Source organism: Protopterus annectens, chromosome 8.part0, assembly GCF_019279795.1.
Source record: "Protopterus annectens isolate FY-2018-M chromosome 8.part0, PAN1.0, whole genome shotgun sequence".
Taxonomy (NCBI): Eukaryota; Metazoa; Chordata; order Ceratodontiformes; family Protopteridae; genus Protopterus; species Protopterus annectens.
Window position 1 is genome coordinate 973,705,112 of NC_056741.1, and position 15,391 is coordinate 973,720,502.

Below are 15,391 nucleotides of genomic sequence, written 5' to 3' on the forward strand. Positions count from 1 at the left end.
TCCAGGCTGCTCTTAAAAAATATCTAAACTAGTACTTGGCATTAATGTGATTTGAAGTGTGTTCCATGCATCAGCTACTCTGTCAGAGAACCAATTAGTACACTTCTCATTCCTATAGAATCTTATACATAAGTTGTCTGATGATTCTCTAGTACTTTTTGATAACCCCAAACATTCCCAGAGATGGTTGTCTCTAAATGCCCTATATACCTGAAAAACATCACCTCTTAGATATCTGTAAGAGACACTGCACAAGTTCAGATATTTTAACCTTTCGTAATAACTTAAATTTTCACATCCATGGATGCCCTTGGAATATTTCTGTTGCACTCTTTCCAGTTTACTCATGCTTGTTTTCTTATAGGGTTTCCATATTGTTATTCCATACTCACGTATGGGTATAATGTAACTAACAAACAATGAGTTCATCATTTCCGATTTCCTAGACTTTATATAAATCTTTTTATACATCCCATAGTTTTATTGGTATCATTAATCAGTTGGCTGATATGATTAAAAAAACTCAAAGCCGGATCTACCCATATGTCCTGCTCCTTAAGTGAATCTGCAGTTTCAATCACTGTGTATAGTATTAAATATTCACCTTTCAATTTATGTCTCCCAAATCACATATGCTTAGTTTTTGTTGTATTTATCAGCATATTATTCTTCTGGGCCCAAATGCTCAATTTAATCAAGTTCTTTTGCAGAAATGCCTTATCTGTAACACATGTAATCAGTTTACCCAATTTCAGGTCATTTGTATATAGACTATAGAACACCTCAGATGAAAAAGTTAAGTCTGAAAGATACACTCTAAACAAGTAAAGCTCTAGGATAGAGCCCTGTGGGACACCCTGACTGTAACCAAGAATTTCACCCGTCCAGTTGCTGTATGATGCTTACTGTGTCCTATTTGTAAGCCATGCAGCTATGCATTTTATCAAAAGCACACCGATACCTAGTTGTTCTAATTTATTGATCAGTGTTTTGTGTATGACCTTATCAAATGCTGAAGTTAAATCTATATAAATTACATAACAGCAGAATTTTTCATTCATAACATAGCTGTTATTATATTGTTATAGAACAGTCTGTTACAGGTGGTAATAGATCTATTTTCAACATATGCACACTGCTATATGGTTTTACGTCCCACCTTATCCAATTCTGATAATAACTTATCCAGTATCACCTTCTCCGTTATTTTTCCACAGCATGAAAGTAGACTTAAGAGTCTATATGGCTCTGCTTTGTCCTGTTCTCCTTTAGCTTAAAGAGAGGTTTATAAACACGTCTCCAGTCTTGAGGAATCTCCCCATATTCATAAGAGCTAGTCAAGTGTTTATAACTCATATCATTTGTCTTGTGTCTTTTGATAAGAAGGAAAAGAAAATGAAATTCCAGTTTTCAAGGCCGGATCTGTTTTTTCACAGTAAAGAGGAATGGGCTATTGTCCTGGCTCCATGGCATAGAAGGCTAGGTCCTCAGCTGTGGCCTAACAGCCTGGAGTTGTATTAGCAGCTTGTGCATCAATGAGACAGGTTGTGGGGTGGGAAATAACAGCTTTTTGCTGGCTTGACCTTTCTTGGAGGAAGGGATTCCTGTCTACAGTCTGACATTGTCAGTGAGGGTGACAGTGCCATAACTGCATGGCACATTGCTGTTAGCTCTAAATGCATTGAAGGGGGGCCTGAGTTAATACTACATGCAGTGATATATGTGATGTCAGCAGCTCCACCTGTTTAGTGCATAAAAATGTTCTGGTATGCAGGAAAGAATGTATCAGATGGCTGACTGCTCTACTGTAATACACTGAATCTTCCCAACATGCATTGCAGTGACTCTTCCCAACTTTCCACTTATGCATTCTCAGCCTGAAGATGGGTACCAGGGGAATCATTAAGTAACAATAGAACTAGGGCAGCCTCATAGAGTAGATGATGGTTACCTGGAACGCATGTAAAAGGAGAAACATTATCTTAAAAGAATAGTAGGCCAGAATAAAAAAAAATGTAGTTAGTCACAATGACATAACTGCAGAATATGCAATATAAAATTGCTGCTAGTAATTTCCAAATATTGTTACTCAATGTTACCAGCCTCTAAACCTGTGTAGAGGCTGCCACCACTGAGCAGACTGAGCAGCTTGTGAGCTTAATTCAGAATAATGCCGCCATCTACCACTTATGAGTTGACTTTGCATGCCAATATCTTCAATGTCCCATTGCCAAAATGCACATGCTGTGCATGTAGATGTTCTACAGTGTCCATACCCATGTTTTCCCACATACTATAACATTTCTAACTGGTATTACCTGTGATGAACACTTCACTATGCCATGCTTGATGTCACTTTGATGACTAGATTTTAGGGCCCAGGGAAAGCTAGCAAGAAATGGTTTCACTAAGGCAAACATGGTTTATTGCTCCTCAGTAAAGTACTCGAGCAGCTGTTGTAAGGTGAGTACAGTAAGTCAAAGAGTGACAATGATGCGTCTAGGCTTCATGTAAGGAATTTCAGAATTTCTGGCTATGGATCAGTATTTGTACTCCATATCATTAAGCCCCAATGCTAGACATTTAATTTAGCCCATTTTATATTTGTTCATTCTTTGCATCAAACAAAAACTACTACTTGCAAAAATTGAGAATGTTTTAGTGGCATTTTTCTGGTGGTATAGAGGGATAACGCCCTGACTAGGCCCAGGCTACCAAGGTTTGATTAGCAGCTCGGTTGACTGACAGAGCAGCAGGTAGGGGTTGGCATGCCTAAGGTTAGACATGGTCCAAAGTGAGGAATTGCCCTCGAATGTAATCAATCAGTGTGGGGGTAGGGAAAGGGAAGTGGTTAGGGCATATAAAAGAACACCCCAGATGGAAGTACAGATGGCTGAGCCCCCATGATGCCCATAGGATTCAGAAATAGCCCTAGGAATACTGTAGAAGTCCAGGGGGGGAAGGTGAATTGCTGGAAGACTTTGCTTGGACATGGGACATTGGGGTATAGGCCACTAGAATGATGTGCAAGGGGGTCAACACAAAAGAAACCTTTAATAGTTTCAGCATATAATTGTCTGCATATGAAATACAACAGCAGATAGTAACTTTACCATAGCATGCAGCTGCATTTGCACCATTCATAAAAAGAGATTGGAGTGCCTAATCAAAATTGGTTTGTCCAATGGATAATACAAAAGTAGTAAGATTCTGTGAAAAATGTGTTCCCTGATCAAGCCAATTAAATTGTTGGGTTACACTGTTAATTCCCTTCCCTTCCCTGCAAGTGAGATACTTTTTCCTAGTGTACTTATGTTGTCTTTGGTCACTGTATGTATAATAGCAATCTACTGTTTTAAGTATTTGAATTGAGCAGTGTTTTTTTTTCTAAATTTTAAAAGGTTTATAGCCGCATAGTTACATATTAGGCTAATGGCTAACAGGGCCTTTAAAAGCCTAGCCATGCAGTCTAACCCAAATGTGTCCCTATGTATTATGGGTGGTCAGTTAGGAAGTTTCCAGAAGTTATTTGAGAGTTGTATGTTAGTTTGGGTATTATAGGTTCATAGGTTCATAGGTTCATACTAGGCTATCTGCCCTAGGGCATTTATAAGCCTAGCCAGAATGTGTTTGGCTTTCGCCACCCATTTTAAATTTATTTTGCTATGCCCTTTTTCGAGGTTAGTATACTGTGCCTCTATCTAACAGTGACACAGAAGTGATACCCGGGGTAAACCTACGATCTCCCATCCACTCATCAAGATTCCTCTTGAAGAGAGTCAATGAGGGACTCTGCCTAACCTGGACTGGGATTTTATTCCAGAGTGAAGGGAGCCTCTGGGTTATGAATCTGTCCCTCCAGCATGTCCTATTTATTTCAGTGCTGAGGTTCAAGTCTCTCGAGCGTAGCTCGATGGGATTTGGATTTTCTGAGGTGCAGCATGTCCATTAATTCGGGTTGGACATGGCTTTATACGTCAGGCACAGATCGCCTCTGAACAGGCGGTATGCCACTGAGTAGAGCTGGACTTTCTTTAACCGGGCAGCATATGGCATCTGTTTGAGCCCTTTGATCCTCTTGGTGAGGTACTTTTGGGGTCTTTCCAGTTGCTGCAGGTGTCTGGTAAGGTACATCCCAAAAGGGGCATTGTACTCAATTATGGGCCTGATGAGGGATGAGTAAAGAGGCACGATGACCTCCCCTGATCTAGATGTGAATCCCTTCATGATTAGGTGGGCTATATAAAATGTTTTTCTAACCACTTTGGCCACGTGGTTGTCAAATGAGAGATTGCTATCAACTTGGGTCCCCAGGTCCCTAATTACTTCTTCTGTACTTAATGGATTTCCACCTATGTGGTAATTTGTGGGCACTTTGTTTTTGCCAAAGGGGATGACTATACACTTTTTGGCAATTAGCTTGAGGCCATGGCACTGGCACCAGTTGTCTGTTTCTATGAGGCCCTTTTGGAGGATGCTTGTGTCAGCTGGAGAGTCGATTATGGCACCCAGTTTGCAGTCATCTGCGAACTTGGTCAGCCACAGTCCTTCCGTGTTGGCCTGTACCTCCGAGAAATATATACCGAACAAGAGAGGTCCCAGGACTGAGCCTTGTGGGACACCACTTGTAACTGGTTTGGAGTCTGACATGGCTCCAGCAATTCTAACCATGTGGGTTCTGTCCTTGAGCCAGTTTGCAATCCATATAGTGACATAGGGGTTTATATTTAAGCTGGTGAGCTTATCTATAATGCCCGAGTGGGGTATTGTATCAAAGGCTTTTGCGAGGTCCAGGTAGGCTGTGTGGACCACCTTCCCTCGTCAATGGCCTTGGTGACTGTTTCAAAGAAATCAACCAGGTTTAAGAGGCAGGATCTGCCCTTAACAAAGCCGAACTGGGTAGGATCCAGTGTTTGTAGGTCCCCAATATCTTTATTTATGAGGTCCATGATGATCCTTTCCATAGCTTTGCAGACCAAGCTAGTCAGGCTTATGGGGCGATAGTTTCCAGGATCCGTTGAGGCACCACCTTTATGGAGAGGGACCACTGTTGCTGTACGCCACTCTTTGGGCACATATCCTGTAGTAAGGCTGAGATTGAACAGTAGTTTTATGTTTGGGTTTAGCTCTTCTTTGAGTTCATGTAGGACGCAGCCCGGGGCACCATCTGGTCCCATTGATGCTGTGTTTTTGCTTTGGAGAGGGCGGCTCTTACCTGAGCATCTGAGATGTCAGGGGCAGCACTCTGCTGGGATAGATATTTGCCCTTTTGGTGGGGAGGGGGGGGGAGAAGTTTGCGCTGAACCTGTCAGCTAGGATGTTGGCAATGTCAGTGGGTTCGGTGTATTTTTTGTCATTTTGGACTAATTCTGAGCATATCTGGGAATTACCACCCAGGTTCCTAACATAACTAAAGAAAGCCTTGTGATTATCCTTAGTGTCCTGTGCAATTTTTCTCTCGAAGCTGGCCTTAGACAATTTTATGTGTGCCCGTAGTTTTTGCTAATACTGATCAGTGATGCCTTCCCTTTTTGGGATTTTGCTTTATCATTTAGTAGCTTCCTCCTTCTATTGTATAGTTTGTTTATGGCTGGGGTCCACCAGACAGGACGTCTGCCTTTGGAGGATTGGGTCTTGGTTTTATTTGGGATCGCATGATCCATGCATTCCTGAAGGTGTTCATAGAATGCGTTTATAAAGGATTCTGCGGTCTGGGCTGTATTTTCCACAGGCCCGGGGGCTTTGAAGGATTCCACCTCAGTTTTGAGGAGTGTAAAATTTGCTTTAGAGAAGTTTTTCACTGTGGTTTTCTGGGCAGGGGCTGGGGTCGGGATGTGAATATCCAGTGAGATTAGTTTATGGTCTGATCTTACCAGTGAGGGATATACTTCTGGTCTGGAGCATAGAGTCCCCATGTTGGTGATGATCAGGTCCAGTATGTTTTCCCCTCTTGTGGGAGTGGTAACAAGTTGTTCCATAGCATTTGAGTTTATAAATTCTAGGAACCTTTGGGCTAGGGTGTTGGAGCTAGAGTAATGCTCCCAGTCTATGTTTGGGTAGTTGAAGTCGCCCAATATAATGGTGTTTGGAGAGACCTTCATATTTTCCAGTGTTCTCAGGAAGGCCGAGTGGGGTTCCTGGGTTTGGGAGGGTGGTCTGTAGCAGGCTATAAACTGGAAGGCAGTTTTACCCACTGTTAGTTGCACATGGATAGTCTCTGATGCTTCGTGCTTTGCCACCAACCTGGAGGTGTGGGTATCTTTGATGAATATCGATACTCCCCTCCTTTTGTGGTTCGGTCCAAGTTTTGGGGCGAAAAGCATGGTATGAGGTATAACCTGGTAGTGCTGGGGTGCTCTCGGGAGCCCTGAACCAGGTTTTGTTACTGCACAGATATCGATGTTCTCCATGCTAAGGAGAGTTTCGAGCGTGCATCTTGAGGTTTAGACTTCTGGCGTTGAGTAGCATTACTCTTAGTTTCTTATCCCTTGTGATACCTATGGAGGTGGGTTTGTCTTTTGAGCCTTGCCTAAAAGGCACTATGGGGTAGCAAGAGCCTTTGCCAATATCCGAAAGCCCAGGGGTGACAGGTGCAAGCCGTCCCTAGCGAAGCATCGTGGCTTGTCGAGCATATCATCCCAAGCTGACAGGCATTGGATCCCCTTTGAATGACACCAGTACTTAAGCCAATTGTTGAAATTGATCATCTTGTCTTCATATTGTGGCATCATTCTTGGTGAGGGTAAGATGCTACTCAAGGTCAGGGTCATACCGGCCTGGGCTACATGCTCAGAGAGCTCCTTTATGTCTCTTTTCATGTAGTCCAGGGAGGTGCGTCTCAGGTCATTCACACCAGCATGGACAATGACTGAGTCATATTTGTACTTGCCTTGGAGTGACCTGAGTGCTTGTGTTATGTGGCGGATCCTAGCACTCGACAGGCTGCTCACCGTGACCCTCTCCTTGTTCAGCCTGGTGAGCGGGACGTCAGTGTGCCTGACGATAGAGTCACCTATTACAAGTGTATCAGGTGTGTTGTTTAGTCTTAAGGGCTGTGACTGTTTGGCACACTGGCTTTGTGAGATATGTGTTGCACGTGTTTTGTTTTGGGGTAGCGGCTGCTTGGGTGTCTGCTTTGGAGGTCTCTGCTGCTTCGCAGATCTTTATTTAGAGCCTCAGTATGTTTTTGTGTGATTATGTGTTTGGTTTGCTGTCGTGGTAGGTCTATGTGAGACTGGAATTTTAGTGAGTATGGTTTCCTTCTCCTCCTGACTGGTTATGCCAGTACTGAGTTGAGAGAGCTTAGCCTCCAGTTTGGCTATATGGTTGCATCTCTCACATGTGTTGGAATTTGTTGGGAGGAGGAGAGGGTTGTCTGTGTACATGAGGCAGTTGTAACATTGCCTCAAGATTCCCAGATTCACCAGCTGGACCGGAGAGGAGATTGACAACTGACCTTTGGACATGCTAGAATAATATTGAGAATTCCTTAATAATTGAAAACCAGGGCCAGTGGGGAGTGAGGGTGTAGTGCTTTTAATTTTTAGTGCTGACTTATATAATTGCTTTAGTGAGCAAGTGCCAGGTAACTTAAGTGCAATGTGTTACAGGTAACTTAAATGTCAGCCTCTGTCTTACTATATACTGATGACATGTTTTTTTCCCTCTCCAGCAATACAACTCACTCAGTTGAATATGATCTGCAAAAAGATCTCTTCCTCATTGACTGGTTCAGTAGCAAAAAATCTATTACTTAACTACTCAAAAAATACAACTATGTTCATTGTAACCTTCACTAAAAGGCAAAAGAACCTCAATTCATTTCATATTCTTGACCATATTAGTAATGCCACTGAGCAGATTAGCACTTTCAGCCACCTAGCAGTCTGGCTTGGTCCCTCACTTAACTTCCACCATTTCCTCAAAGTCATCCAGAAAAAGATAAACTCCCTGCTCTTCTGGGCAAACAAAATATTCACTTTCCTCTCTCACCCAATCAGAAGTGCTATACCATCTTGAGTACTGGATCCCACTTATAGCATCTGTCTCTTATAGAAACTCTACCACCATCCAAACAATCTCCATCTCTATCTGCTCTTCATTACCTGTACCCAAAAGTATGAACACCACTGTTTTACACTACGCAAAGCTAAATGGCTGCCAGTTCAGCAATGAGAAAATCTACTCATTGGCTCCCAACTTTTCTGGCTCCTGAAAGAAAACACTTGGCCTTATCTTTGCTTTAGCTTTCTTAGACTGGCTTGATCATGTAGCCTTAAATCTCGTAGCCACTCATGGCCTCCCTTGCAAGCACATACCAGACGGTGCTCTAACCACTCCCTTTCCACCCTTGAAACCAAGAAATGGCGGGTTCTTCCCTTAAATCTTAAAGACCTGTCAAACTATTCCTTCTTTCAGGCTCAACTTAAAGATCATTTCGCAGCACAAGCTGCTTGTAAATGCTGTACTTCAGTTCATAGAACCTAGTCTCCCTAAAGACTGACACATACTATCAATTTCACTGTAATATCTCCTGTCTAACTCCTAAGAATGTCGCTGCTCTAACTGATGTAAATACTGTACATAGTGGCTTCTGCTGACTACCTTGTTTAATTATTTCTTTCTGTTGCATATTAACTATTCCTTTGTTTTTAGTATGTTCTTTTATTGTATAAATTATTTTTATTTTTTTCCACTTGATGTGTGTCCACAGTCTGGGCTGAGACTGAAATTAGTCCAGTAGGATCAGTGCTTTATTCCAGTTAATAATTTGTATAAATAAATAAATACATAAAATAATAATATACTCTGCCTATAGGATCCTATGTAGAGAAGGAACTTCATGAAGGAGTTCTTTACTGCCAAAAAGATTCACATTTTGTGGAGTTCAGTTTTTGGCAAGCTAATTTTGATTAAGAACTACCTTTTTTAACTAACCCTTCTATACATTATGATAAAATGAAGTACAGAGTAAGCTAACTTAAGCTGTTTTTATACTGATATTGGAGAGAGAAAACTTTAGACTTTTTTTGAAGCCCTGTGGGTACTGGACTAAGAAGCTTTCTCATATCAGGAGATAAGATCAAAACTCATTGTACAATATGGTTGAACATTGTTTTCAATAAGCAACTGTTATACATACTAGCACAAGGACCACATTCAGTAAAACCTGAAGTGTACACGATATGTATTGTAGAACATTCTTATCACATATTTTGTTCTTTTTAGTCACTCAGAAAGAGTACACTAAGTGCACATATAATCTACACTTTGTGGTAACCTTTATTCATCCCATTCAATATTTAAAGTTGCAAGAATATCAGTAGGAAAACTAAAATTAGGAGGAAGAAGGTGTGAGTTTTGTCTGCGTTGTCTGTTCACTCAGAACGGTGTACACTTAGTGTAGGCGTTATTGAATCCCACAGCAATAATTTTTAGCTGAGGCCAGATGCTTTTCTGTCAGTTGTGAATGCAGAAAAAAAATCTCTTCACTCTACCTTGGCTGTGAAATTTATTATGAGTCTTATCTAATAAAAAGTCATCTTCAGCAGGTGTTTTACCATATTACAGTGTTTACTGAGAAACCACTACATTTGTCACAGGTGTGAATACACAGAAAATAGAGGATATGCAAAATATGCTAGAATTGGCATGGACAGTGTGACTCATACTTTCAGTGAGCTCTAGGCTGAAAGCTTGACTCTATGTTATAATTTTAAAAGAAATTTTCACTGTCTCATCCCAAAGTATCATACTGGTACAAGTTTGTGTCATACAGATAACAACAACAATGCAGGCAGAATTGGAAATATCGACAAACTCAGTATCAAGGATGAGATACAGAGTTTTATGAAAGCAGCAAAAGCCATGGGAGCACTTTAGTTTGATTTGTTTGTTTATTTATGTATATTTATATTTTGTTAACTGGATTAGCCCTAGAGACAGGAATCATTTTTCAGAGGGAACCAAGGAGAAAAGCTGTAGATGCATGCATTAAAACTACAGAATTAAATTATTAATACGAAGAATAAAAATCATTGTTGTTAAGAGAAAAAAATGCATGCAAATTTCACATAATTCATATACTAGTACAATCAGGTCAACATCCAAGTATTCATTATCTCAAATCATTCATTGTATTCATTATCACAAATCAGTCTGGGGTCAAACATTGGCTAATATATGATTCATAATAATGACAAGTTTTGCTGTAAAGATGTCAGCACAGTCCTTGTTATTTCCAAGTAAATGTATTAATCAGAACGTGACACAGGAGGCCGAAATAGCCTACAGAGTCAGAATGAATGTAGCTGTCATAAAGAGGGTGCATTAAGGCAGAGTGAGGGTTTTATCTAATTATTTAAAACACCAGGGGTTAAAGATATATTTTATTTGTACGACAGGCAAATAGAAGATCCTATTGCTATTTAATTTTCTAGAATCCTGCCTTTTGGTGTTATTGTAAGTATTCTTCTGACTGTATATGTGATGGTCCTTTAGTAACTATAACTTCCCCTTTGTCATTTGTTTTGTGATTCTAAGTTTATATTTTGTGTTTATATTTTTGTGTAGGCCTTGATGAAGTGATTTAATTAGCAATGAAATTACAACCTCACTTGCTTCCTTGTTTATTGTAGAAACCAAGTAAATTAAAGTATTCATGCCTTGATGAGTTCATTTATATTCTCATTGATAATGCTTTCATTTATAGGTGTAACTGCTGTGTATGGTTTCTTTATGCAATTTATATTCTTAATGCTCTGTACCTCATGAATATAATCTTACTTTAAATCTCGTCCTACTCTAAAAACAAGTTCAGCATAGACGGCCATGCTGGTAACTACATAGTTGTTGTTTGTCTTTCGGCTTTTTCCCAGTAAGGGGTCACCACAGCAGAACTCCAGTCCGCTAATGATTGGCAGTAGATTTTTACGAAACGCCAAGGTGCCAGTTTGATGCCCAACCTTCAACGAAGGCATGCCCATTTACGCACGCATGTCTTTTGAATGCTACACAACCACAGGGAGGACATGCAGACTCCACACAGAAGGCCCTCCCAAGCCAAGCTGAAAATCGAACGGGAGAACCTCTTGCTGTGAGGTAACTATGCTACCGCCGCACCAGCGTGGCTCTGGTAACTACATAGTAAGTGGCTTAAAAGGTGCTTCTAATTATTTGGAAGAAAACTTTATTATATGTGACAAAACGTCTCTGTGAACAATACATTATTTTACAATAGTTAGCCTGTATGGTATAACACTGCCTTCTACATGTATTATTTTCATCACTATGTAGCCATCTTTCTAGATGAGGATATTTGTAGGATGCTTGCTAGTCTAACAACTTAGACTAGATCTCCTGAACCAGAATTTTTCTGTTAAGCTTGCCTACTTGCTCTTAGACATACATTTCTCTAAAATGAGCATTATTTTTAGACAGATAACATATGGGAGAATTTATGTTAATAAAAGAAAACTGACAAATCATTTATCATACTGTTTTATATAGATGAAGCCTGTCATTTTATATAGAATTTGTTTATATGATGACAGTTTGAAAGTGAAAAACAGGTCACATTCCTAAACTATTGAATGTTTTTTGAATAGTTTTAATTCTTTGGAATGAGGTTCATAGGTTCATACTAGGCTATCTGCCCTAGGGCATTTACAAGCCTAGCCAGAGTGTGTTTGGCTTTCGCCACCCATTTTAAAATGAATTTTGCTATGCCCTTTTTCGAGGTTAGAATACTGTGCATCTGTCTAACAGTGACACAGAAGTGATACCCGGAGTAAATCTACAAATCTCCCATCCACTCATCAAGATTCCTCTTGAAGAGAGTCAATGAGGGAATCTGCCTAACCTGGACTGGGATTTTATTCCAGAGTGAAGGGAGCCTCTGGGTTATGAATCTGTCCCTCCACCATGTCCTATTTATTTCAGTGCTGAGGTTCAAGTCTCTTGAGCGCATAGCTCGATGGGATTTGGATTTTCTGAGGTGCAGCATGTCCATTAATTCCGAGTTGGACATGGCTTTATACGTCAGGCACAGATCGCCTCTGAGCAGGTGGTATGCCACTGAGTAGAGCTGGAGTTTCTTTAACCGAGCAGCATATGGCATCTGTTTGAGCCCTTTGATCCTCTTGGTGAGGTACTTTTGGGGTCTTTCCAGTTGCTGCAGGTGTCTGGTAAGGTACATCCCAAAAGGGGCATTTAACTCAATTATGGGCCTGATGAGGGATGAGTAAAGAGGCACGATGACCTCCCCTAATCTAGATGTGAATCCCTTCATGACTAGGTGGGCTATATAAAATGATTTTCTAACCACTTTGGCCACGTGGTTGTCGAATGAGAGATTGCTATCAACTTGGGTTCCCAGGTCCCTAATTACTTCTTCCGTACTTAATGGATTACCATCTATGTGGTAATTTGTGGGCACTTTGTTTTTGCCGAAGGGGATGACTATACACTTTTTGGCATTTAGCTTGAGGCCATGGCTCTGGCACCAGTTGTCTGTTTCTATGAGGCCCTTTTGTAGGATGCTTGTGTCGGCTGGAGAGTCGATTATGGCGCCCAGTTTGCAGTCATCTGCGAACTTGGTCAGCCACAGTCCTTCCGTGTTGGCCTGTACCTCCGAGAAATATATACCAAACAAGAGAGGTCCCAGGACTGAGCCTTGTGGGACGCCACTTGTAACTGGTTTGGAGTCTGACATGGCTCCAGCAATTTTAACCATGTGGGTTCTGTCCTTGAGCCAGTTTGCAACCCATCTACTGACATAGGGGTTTATATTTAAGCTGGTGAGCTTATCTATAATGCCCGAGTGGGGTATTATATCAAAGGCTTTTGCAAGGTCCAGGTAGGCTGTGTGGACCACCTTCCCCACGTCAATGGCCTTGGTGACTGTTTCAAAGAAATCGACCAGGTTTAAGAGGCAGGATCTGCCCTTAACAAAGCCGAACTGGGTAGGATCCAGTGTCTGTAGGTCCCCAATATCTTTATTTATGAGGTCCATGATGATCCTTTCCATAGCTTTGCAGACCAAGCTAGTCAGGCTTATGGGGTGATAGTTTCCAGGATCCGTTGAGGCACCACCTTTGTGGAGAGGGACCACTGTTGCTGTATGCCACTCTTTGGGTACATATCCTGTAGTAAGGCTGAAATTGAACAGTAGTTTTATGTTTGGGTTTAGTTCTTCTTAGAGTTCATGTAGGACGCAGCCCGGGACACTGTCTGGTCCCACTGATGCTGTGTTTTTTGCTTTGGAGAGGGCGGCTCTTACCTGAGCATCTGAGATGTCAGGGGGGCAGCACTCTGCTGGGATAGATATTTGCCCTTTTGGTGGGGAAGGGGGGGAGAAGTTTGCGCTGAACCTGTCAGCTAGGATGTTGGCAATGTCTGTGGGTTCGGTGTATTTTTTTCATTTTGGACTAATTCTGAGCATATCTGGGAATTCCCACCCAGGTTTCTAACATAACTAAAGAAAGCCTTGTGATTATCCTTAGTGTCTTGTGCAATTTTTCTCTCGAAGCTGGCCTTAGACGATTTTATGAGTGCCCGTAGTTTTTTGCTAATACTGATCAGAGATGCCTTCCCTTTTTGGGATTTTGCTCTATCATGTAGTATCTTCCTCCTTCTATTGCATAGTTTGTTTATGGCTGGGGTCCACCAGACAGGACGCCTGCCTTTGGAGGACTGGGTCTTGATTTTGTTTGGGATTGCATGAGCCATGCATTCCTGAAGGTGTTCATAGAATGCATTTATAAAGGATTCTGCGGTCTGGGCCGTATTTTCCACAGGCCCGGGGGCTTTGAATGATTCCACCTCGATTTTGAGAAGTGTGAAATTTGCTTTAGAGAAGTTTTTCACTGTGGTTTTCTGGGCAGGGGCTGGGGTCGGGATGTGAATATCTAGTGAGATTAGTTTATGGTCTGATCTTACCAGTGAGGGATACACTTCTGGTCTGGAGCATAGAGTCCCCATGTTGGTGATGATCTGGTCCAGTATGTTTTCCCCTCTTGTTGGAGTGGTAAAAAGCTGTTCCATAGCATTTGAGTTTATAAATTCTAGGAAACTTTGGGCTAGGGTGTTGGAGCTAGAGTAATGCTCCCAGTCTGTGTTTGGGTAGTTGAAGTCACCCGATATAATGGTGTTTGGAGAGACCTTCATATTTTCCAGTGCTCTCAGGAAGGCCGAGTGGGGTTCCTGGGTTTGGGAGGGTGGTCTGTAGCATGCTATAAACTGGAAGGCAGTTTTACCCACTGTTAGTTGCACATGGATAGTCTCTGATGCTTCGTGCTGTGCCACCAACCTGGAGGTGTGGGTATCTTTGACAAATATTGATACTCCCCCTCCTTTTGTGGCTTGGTCCAAGTTTTGGGGCCGAAAAACATGGTATGAGGTATAACCTGGTAATGCTGGGGTGCTCTCGGGAGCCTTGAACCAGGTTTCTGTTACTGCACAGATATCGATATTCTCCATGCTAAGGAGAGTTTTGAGTGCGTGCATCTGGAGGTTTAGACTTCTGGCATTGAGTAGCATTACTCTTAGTTTCTTATCCCTTGTGATACTTATGGAGGTGAGTTTGTCTTTTGAACCTTGCCTAAAAAAGGCACTATGGGGGTGGCAAGAGCCTTTGCCAATATCCGAAAGCCCAGGGGTGACAGGTGCAAGCCATCCCTAGCGAAGCATCGTGGCTTGTCGAGCATGTCATCCCAGGCTGACAGGCATTGGATCCCCTTTGAGTGACACGAATACTTAAGCCAATTGTTGAAATTGATCATCTTGTCTTCATATTGTGGCATCATTCTTGGTGAGGGTAAGATAAGAAGGTAAGGTGTTATAACTCTTTTTACTGTAGTTAACTACAAGCTGTGCTGTCAAGAATTAATTGTTACATAAGTACAGACCACTGAAGTAGACAGAATGCCACCCTAGGTATCCGTAATTTATGTAATTAAGTAGGCTCATTAACTGTGATGTGTTCTTAGTTTGATGGATAGAGATGTCAATGGGTTTTGATTTCTATATTGAATCACAATGCAACTTTTTATCTAGGATAAATCACCATTTTAAGGAGAGCATGCCATGAGTAGATGCGGGATTGCAGGTTTTACCTGGAGGTAAACCAGAAAGAACTACTTTTACTTTCTGTCCATATAATGGAGTTTCAGCTGTTAGTATATGCCAAATCTGTGGCTTACTTGAGTTCTTTATGTGAATACATGCTAGCCAAAGAGAACCATGAAATCACTGATGCTTTGCAAGGTTGTCAATATTCATATGGAGTGCTAAAAAACCAAGACATAACACAAAGTGACAGCTTAGCAGTACATTTCAATGGCAGAAGCACCCTGTATGGGTATTCATGTAACAGAGAAACAGATAGATCTAT